Source organism: Chaetodon auriga, chromosome 2 (genome assembly GCF_051107435.1).
Source record: "Chaetodon auriga isolate fChaAug3 chromosome 2, fChaAug3.hap1, whole genome shotgun sequence".
Lineage (NCBI taxonomy): Eukaryota > Metazoa > Chordata > Actinopteri > Chaetodontiformes > Chaetodontidae > Chaetodon > Chaetodon auriga.
The window spans coordinates 5292639-5299189 of record NC_135075.1 but is presented as its reverse complement, the minus strand read 5'-3'; positions in this window follow the sequence as shown (position 1 = coordinate 5299189).

Below are 6551 nucleotides of genomic sequence, written 5' to 3'. Positions count from 1 at the left end.
ACAGGGGTGCCAACCGCAAGTCAGTCGGCACGGCCAGCAGAGGTCTCACATGTGAAAGTTGTCAACTGGCTTGGCTGGTGAAGGACTCCAGCTCACACACTCTGTGGGTCAAAAATACACACATATGAGAACATAATTTGGCAAACACACTCATTTGTTGTCTTGCCTGCAGTTTTATGAGACAATTAATGCCACCTTGGAGCTAAACTGAGGAGCTGATTGGCTAGCTTAGCATAAAGGTTGAAAGCAGGGGAGCTAGCCTGGACTCTGTCCAAAGTTTAAAAAAATACACCTCCATCACCTCTAAAGCTCACCAATCATCACATTAAGCAGCGTGTTGTGACTTCCTTGATTTTCCTGTGGCTGTGAGGTTGCCAGGCGATCAGCGGACAGGAAAACAGTTGCACGCCAAAGAAAAGGTTCCAGTATAAAAACTCCATGCAAAACTTCAAATTGACAGCAAGCGGCCTGTGCTGAACTTTAAGCCAGACCACTGTAGTAAGAACTCAGCCTTCAGTACCTGGTGCACACACTTTACCAGGTAAGCTACATGAGCACACAATCTAGCATTTTTACATTTCATTTTATTTCCACATTAAACAAACAAGGTAACTATGGAGGTAATGATGGGCAGAAACATTCCCCTGAATTTTACTCTTTCCACAATGTTAAGATAATCAACTGCTGCCGATAGCTGTAGCAGACAGACATGAGAGCGGTAATGATCTTGACTGTTCTAACTCTGTAAGAAGGCATGATGTCAACCACTGTCTCAAATGTGACATGTATTGTATAAGACCCACGGTAACAAGAAGAAAAAAGACCAACTGGGTTCATAATGAGTGTTCTGCTCTATACCTACAGATCAGCTTTATAAAAGGTTGGAAAAAGTCACAGTGAAACTTTCCTGTCACTAAACTGCTATAAGACTTGAACTATGCTTTTACACTACAGAGGCTGATTCAATATATTTTGACTGTTACAATGTTGTGAACAATTAAAAACTGTAATTTTTCTGTATGGGTTCACTTTAATGAGATTACATAGCTGTCAGGCAAGCACCAATTAGGTGGGATTAATCAATTCTGGTGGCAAAATGTGCTCTCCAAGCATGTGCTAAGAACCTATTAAAGGCTGTAAGAAAGGCTAAGCTGATAATGGTTATGATCACCTTCAGCTGTTCACCTTTTGTGGACAAAGCTTACTGAGGGTTCACACCGGACTTTTTGCTCCGGTGTATAAGGAAGGAATGGACCCCCAGTGGTTTGCTGAGTCCAGCAGGTGTACACAAGCCTCTGGTGTAACTGTGACAACATATTTAAAAATGTCACTCGTAAATTAAAATTACAGTAAAGCTTCAATATACATTAATAAAAGAACAAATGTGGCTTTCGCATTGAAAGCTCCATAGCAGACAATAATTCAACACCTGTCATAAAACCTAAAGGAGATTTAATCATTAATTTTACATTTGTTCCATTACTGTTGTGCTGTGTGTCCATATTGGCAGTAAATGAGTTAGTGGTCTGATACAAACTAAGGCTGTAATCTCTGTAGATATTATTTGTTTGAATAATGCAGGGTTTAGTTTATCTGTGGTTCATACTTACAGTGAACTCTTTTCTCTGCTGCAACAATTATTTTTGCCCACACAGGCATCATTGAAGCCTCATTTAATCTAAACACGTGTAATAAAGGAAATGAAAATGAGTCCATTTTAAAGTACTTCAAGTCTCCGACTCCTCAGTAATGAGCCATTAAGGTTAAATGCAAGTCGAGATTCAGTTTTTAAGTTCTTGAGTTTTGAGTCATTGACGCTTGAACAGTCTTTCTAAAATTGTCTATCAACATAATATCCATTCCACTCTTTATTTTTTAAATGAAGACAACAAATCAATTAGCAGCTTACACAAATCCAATATGTAATATGTTGTGTGATAATAGTGCCTTTCATTGTTCCAGTGTAATCGTATATTATTGACTGATCAGATGATGTTCAAATTCAGGTTAAGTCCTCTAAATGGGCAGGACTCAGTCCAAAACATTATTGAATGGAGTTACAAATCAAAAGAATTCAGGACTTAACCACAATACACACTAGATTGTTATCAACTGGAATAAAATGTGCAGTTAAATGTATGAAATGTCTGTATTAAATTAAAAATGGCAAAACGTAACATACAACTTAACTGAAAACACAAAGAAATACTCTTTGCATTAGTGTCTGTGATAAGGGGTCCAATTCCAGAGAGTAAGTACTAAAACTTCACATCTGACATGTATAAATACAACCAGAGCTGGGCCACTCCAAGCAACACAGCCACAAAAATGACAAAACAAGCGCAAGTGTAAAGAGTCGGAATTCCAGCTAACAGGAATGGCAACGGTTTGAGTGTCAAATGCGTTTCCCCATAAGAAAAGGGACCCTGGCATATAAGGAGTGAAGTGTGCCTAGAATGCTTGGAAGAGTTGTGTAGTGAGCTACAGTGCCCAATGTTTACAAAGGTCAACAACATATAATCCAAGAAAAACAGCATCACAGTACTGTCCGCTCTGTGTGTTTGCCAAGTAATCTCAGGGAAGTGCAGGATAAAACCAGCACAGCAATGAGTGCAAAGAGCTCACCTGTCCTGTCACGTCTCTGGACTCTAAAAGTCAACTGTCTGTCGCAGGTCATGGCTCGTCCTCCTCAGAAGGACTGGGTCCTCCCTGCGTTTAGATTGCTGTGCCATTATTATCTGCTTTGAAAAACTGGGCATAAAGTAGAATTAAAACTGGATATGACAAAATAAAACAGCAGTTAGGTATGAAGAAAAGACACTTCAGGAGAAAGCAATGTTAAAAAGATGTTTCTTAAGATTTTGTTTTAGGGTGTCAACAGACTTAGAACCCTTCAGGGAGGCTGTTCCAGAGTTTAAAAAGGCTGCCTCTCTGTGCCTTTAATTCTGGCCTCAAGAACAATCAAGAGGTTTGAGTCAGAGGATCTAAGCGGCCTAGCAGGCACATTTGTCTTAATTTTAAAAACCAATAAAATCATTTTAAAATGGATTCTGTGACAGACAGGTAACCAGTGTAAAGATTTTAAGATAGCAGTAATGGACTCTCTGTTTGGTTTTCATCAGAACTCGTGCTGCTGCATTCTGTAGCTTTCTTAGACACACCTGGAGAAGAGTGTTACAGTAGTCCAGCCTGCTGGAGATAAAAGCATGTATTAACGTTTCTGAGTGGGAGAGAAATGGTCTGACTCTGGAAATATTCCTTAAATGATAGAATCACACCTTAGTCACGTTTCTAATGTGATGTTCAAAATTTAGGTCTGAGTCAATGATGACACCAAGGTTTCTGACCTGTTCCTTGATGTTTAGTGCAAGTATATGTGGGTGTTCAGACAGTTTCTCTCTCAGCTTTTGTGCCAATAACAACGATCTCTGTTTTGTCTTGATTTAGCTGAAAGAAGTTCTGAATCATCCATGCTGATGTCAGAGATGCATGCAGTTAAGCTGTTGATAGAACAGTAATCATTTGACATATATAGCTGGGTATCATCTGCGAAATTTATGGAAATTGATGTTGATGATGCTGAAAAGAACTGGATCTATGATAGAGCCCTGCGGGACACCGCATGTCAGGTCTATTTTATTGGCAGTGTGACCACATAGAACTGTCGACCAATTAGAAAAGGTCTGAACTATTTAAGAACTGTCAGAGAGACCAACCCTGATCTACAGGATTGAATGCAGTGCTGAGATCGAACAGGACCAGAGCTGACAGTTTTTTCTCATCACTTTTCATCCTGAGGTCACTCACAACTTTGACTAGTACTGTTTCTGTGCTGGGCCCCAAAATCAGACTGGAATTTTTCAAACACACTGTTGTCACAGAGGAAATCATTCAGCCGTTTAAAAAATAATAATAAAATCCAAAATCTTGGTGACACATTGTCCTTTTCTGAGTAATGTTTGTTCTGATGGCTGCAATCTTATCTCTAAAATAAACAGAAACAGAAAATTCATTGTATTTTGTAGCATTCAGGTGATCTGAGTAGTGGTCAGGGGCAGGGTCAGGGGGCTATCAACAGTTGGAAAAACAACTCTTAGATTGTTATAGGTTTTTTTTTTTAGAATTTCAGAGAAGATGATCAGATGATGGGAGAGTTGGCAAAGCTTCAGGCCTATTGTTTATATGCGAGATACAATTTTCTGCCAATTCAGATAGAAGATATCAGCGTTTTGCAGTGCATCTAGAATTACAATTCAGCATATGAAGAGAGACAGCAAATTTAATGAAGAAGTGATCGGACAGAACCACATCCATGACTGATGAAATGTCAACAGAAATTCTCTGTGTAATGATAAGGTCTACGGTACGACCACAGCTATGAGCTGTAAGCTCAGATCTTCCGATAGAAGGAATAGTCATCAGTCCTCTTGTCTGTGTTATTGTCAATGTGAAAATTAAAGTAATCAATAATGATTATATTGTCATAATTAGAGCTGATAATAGATAACGGCTCAGAGAAATGCTTTGGGTCCATGACATTTCAGTACGACAGCACGATACTCAGATGAAATAAAAACATCAAAAGACATATCCCTTGAGCTCAGGGCATCTAGTGACTGTCCCTCCTGCCCTCTTCTCTTGTCTAATGGAGAAATTAGAATTCTGTGGTGCAGCAGGTGCGTCCGTGTTCGGCCAGGTTTCAGTTAAAAAATAGTATAGAAATGTACAGAAATAAGATCGTTAATGAGGAAAGTCTTATTGTTGAGGGACCTGATATTTAAAAGTGCAGATTTACTGTCTTCCTTTGTGGTTGAGAACAGTCATTGGATGCAGGGATGTATACAATGTTGTTAAAATTTACTCTGCCGTGGTTTAGGTGTATATGTCTTGTAGTAAACTGAGAGTCTATCCAATTTGGTTTAAAAAAACGTCCATGGAGGAGATGTTTTTACTCTCTAAGAAAAGGAGCACACAGGTGGGCAAGAGATGTTTGCGGCAAAGCTTTACCCCCAGCCAGTTAGGATGTAATCCATCACACCTAAATAACTGCCTGTGCAGTGCCATCAGTGCAGGCTGATGGCAGACAGGTGTGCATAGACAGTAACCTGCTGAGGTTGCAGGAGGGATGCAGCCAGACACGTAAATGTGCCTCACCGATGCACAAAGTTTGACCTGCTACACAGACTCTATCTTGTCTCTGTTACGTATGCTACATTGACAGTATTTTTCCACGTAGTTGGTCGGCTTCACTGTATGCATACTGTGATAAAGTGGTTGATTATGCAGAGTAGAAGTGTAGGCTGTATTAACTGGTACTGAATTAATTAACTAGATTGTTTTAACTATGTGATCAGGGATTTATTTTAATGAGCAATGTAAAACACCCAGTTTGCTGTAATTCATCGCATTGTCTCTGGTACAATGAGGTATTTTTTTAAATCATTCATTTTTAAAATGATTGTACTTGATTATTTACACAGTTCCATGTAGTTTTTACATGTTGGAAGCCCTGATGTCTGCACATGGCTTCCATGGTCATTGTAGCAGCTTCAGTTGTTTCTTGATGCACTGTGTGTGAGTCGCACATGTGTGTCGCAGACCTTTGATTTTGCCATCATGTCTTAATGGGTTAGAGTGGCCATACAGCCATGTACTCACAAAAATAGACTATGAAAATGATCTGTTCATAGTGTTATTGACATCACACTGGCCTTTCACTGCAGATTCAAAAGCTGTAGACCTAAAATCAGAAACCAAAATCAGTCATGATTATTGAAGACCGTTATTGAAGATAAACTCAATGTAGAAATACTGGGCTGATAGTAGCAGCACCAACATTATCTGTGTGGATACCACACACATATGAGCTGCAGCAGCCCGGGATTGCAGCAGTCGGGCAAAGGTAGGCAGTGTGTCCCAGGCTGTAGAGAGCTGGTGCCAGGTCGGCTGCAGCTGTTATGGAATTTAAAAGCCCACTGAGACATTGGCCCACAATATGTGTCTGTATCTTCAACTTCTCACTTCTAAATTTCTTCTAAGAGGTTTGTTCATACGAGTGTTCCATGTCGGATTTGGATTGAACCTAATGAATACCACCTGTTCATGAGCAGGTGTGCATTCATAACATTTATTCTTTGGCATAATGAGTCTTGCCAAAGTGCTGTATAAGGCTGCCTGTTCTGCATCATTTGTGGGCAAGTTTAATTAACAAGATTGTCACTCAATAGGAAAAAGGACTCGCTTGACTTAAAGTCCCGTTGTTGCAGATTTAGCAGTGTCAGTAGTGGCATTAGGCAATTAGACACAATCCCTGAAAAAAAAAAGAAAAGAAAAAAAAAAAATACTGCCAATGGGAAAATTATGATGCACCCTTTGGACTGTAAAAGAAGTCTTTTTTCTTAAAGCCTTACTGTATGTTTCCGCTTCACTGTCCTTAAAAAAAAAAAAAAAAAAATACATCTTATAATAGTTGTTGATGACCAGATGGAGCTGACATTTATTCTGTGATTGTTTCATTTTGCCAGTAATATGCACTCTCTGCACTTCTACAC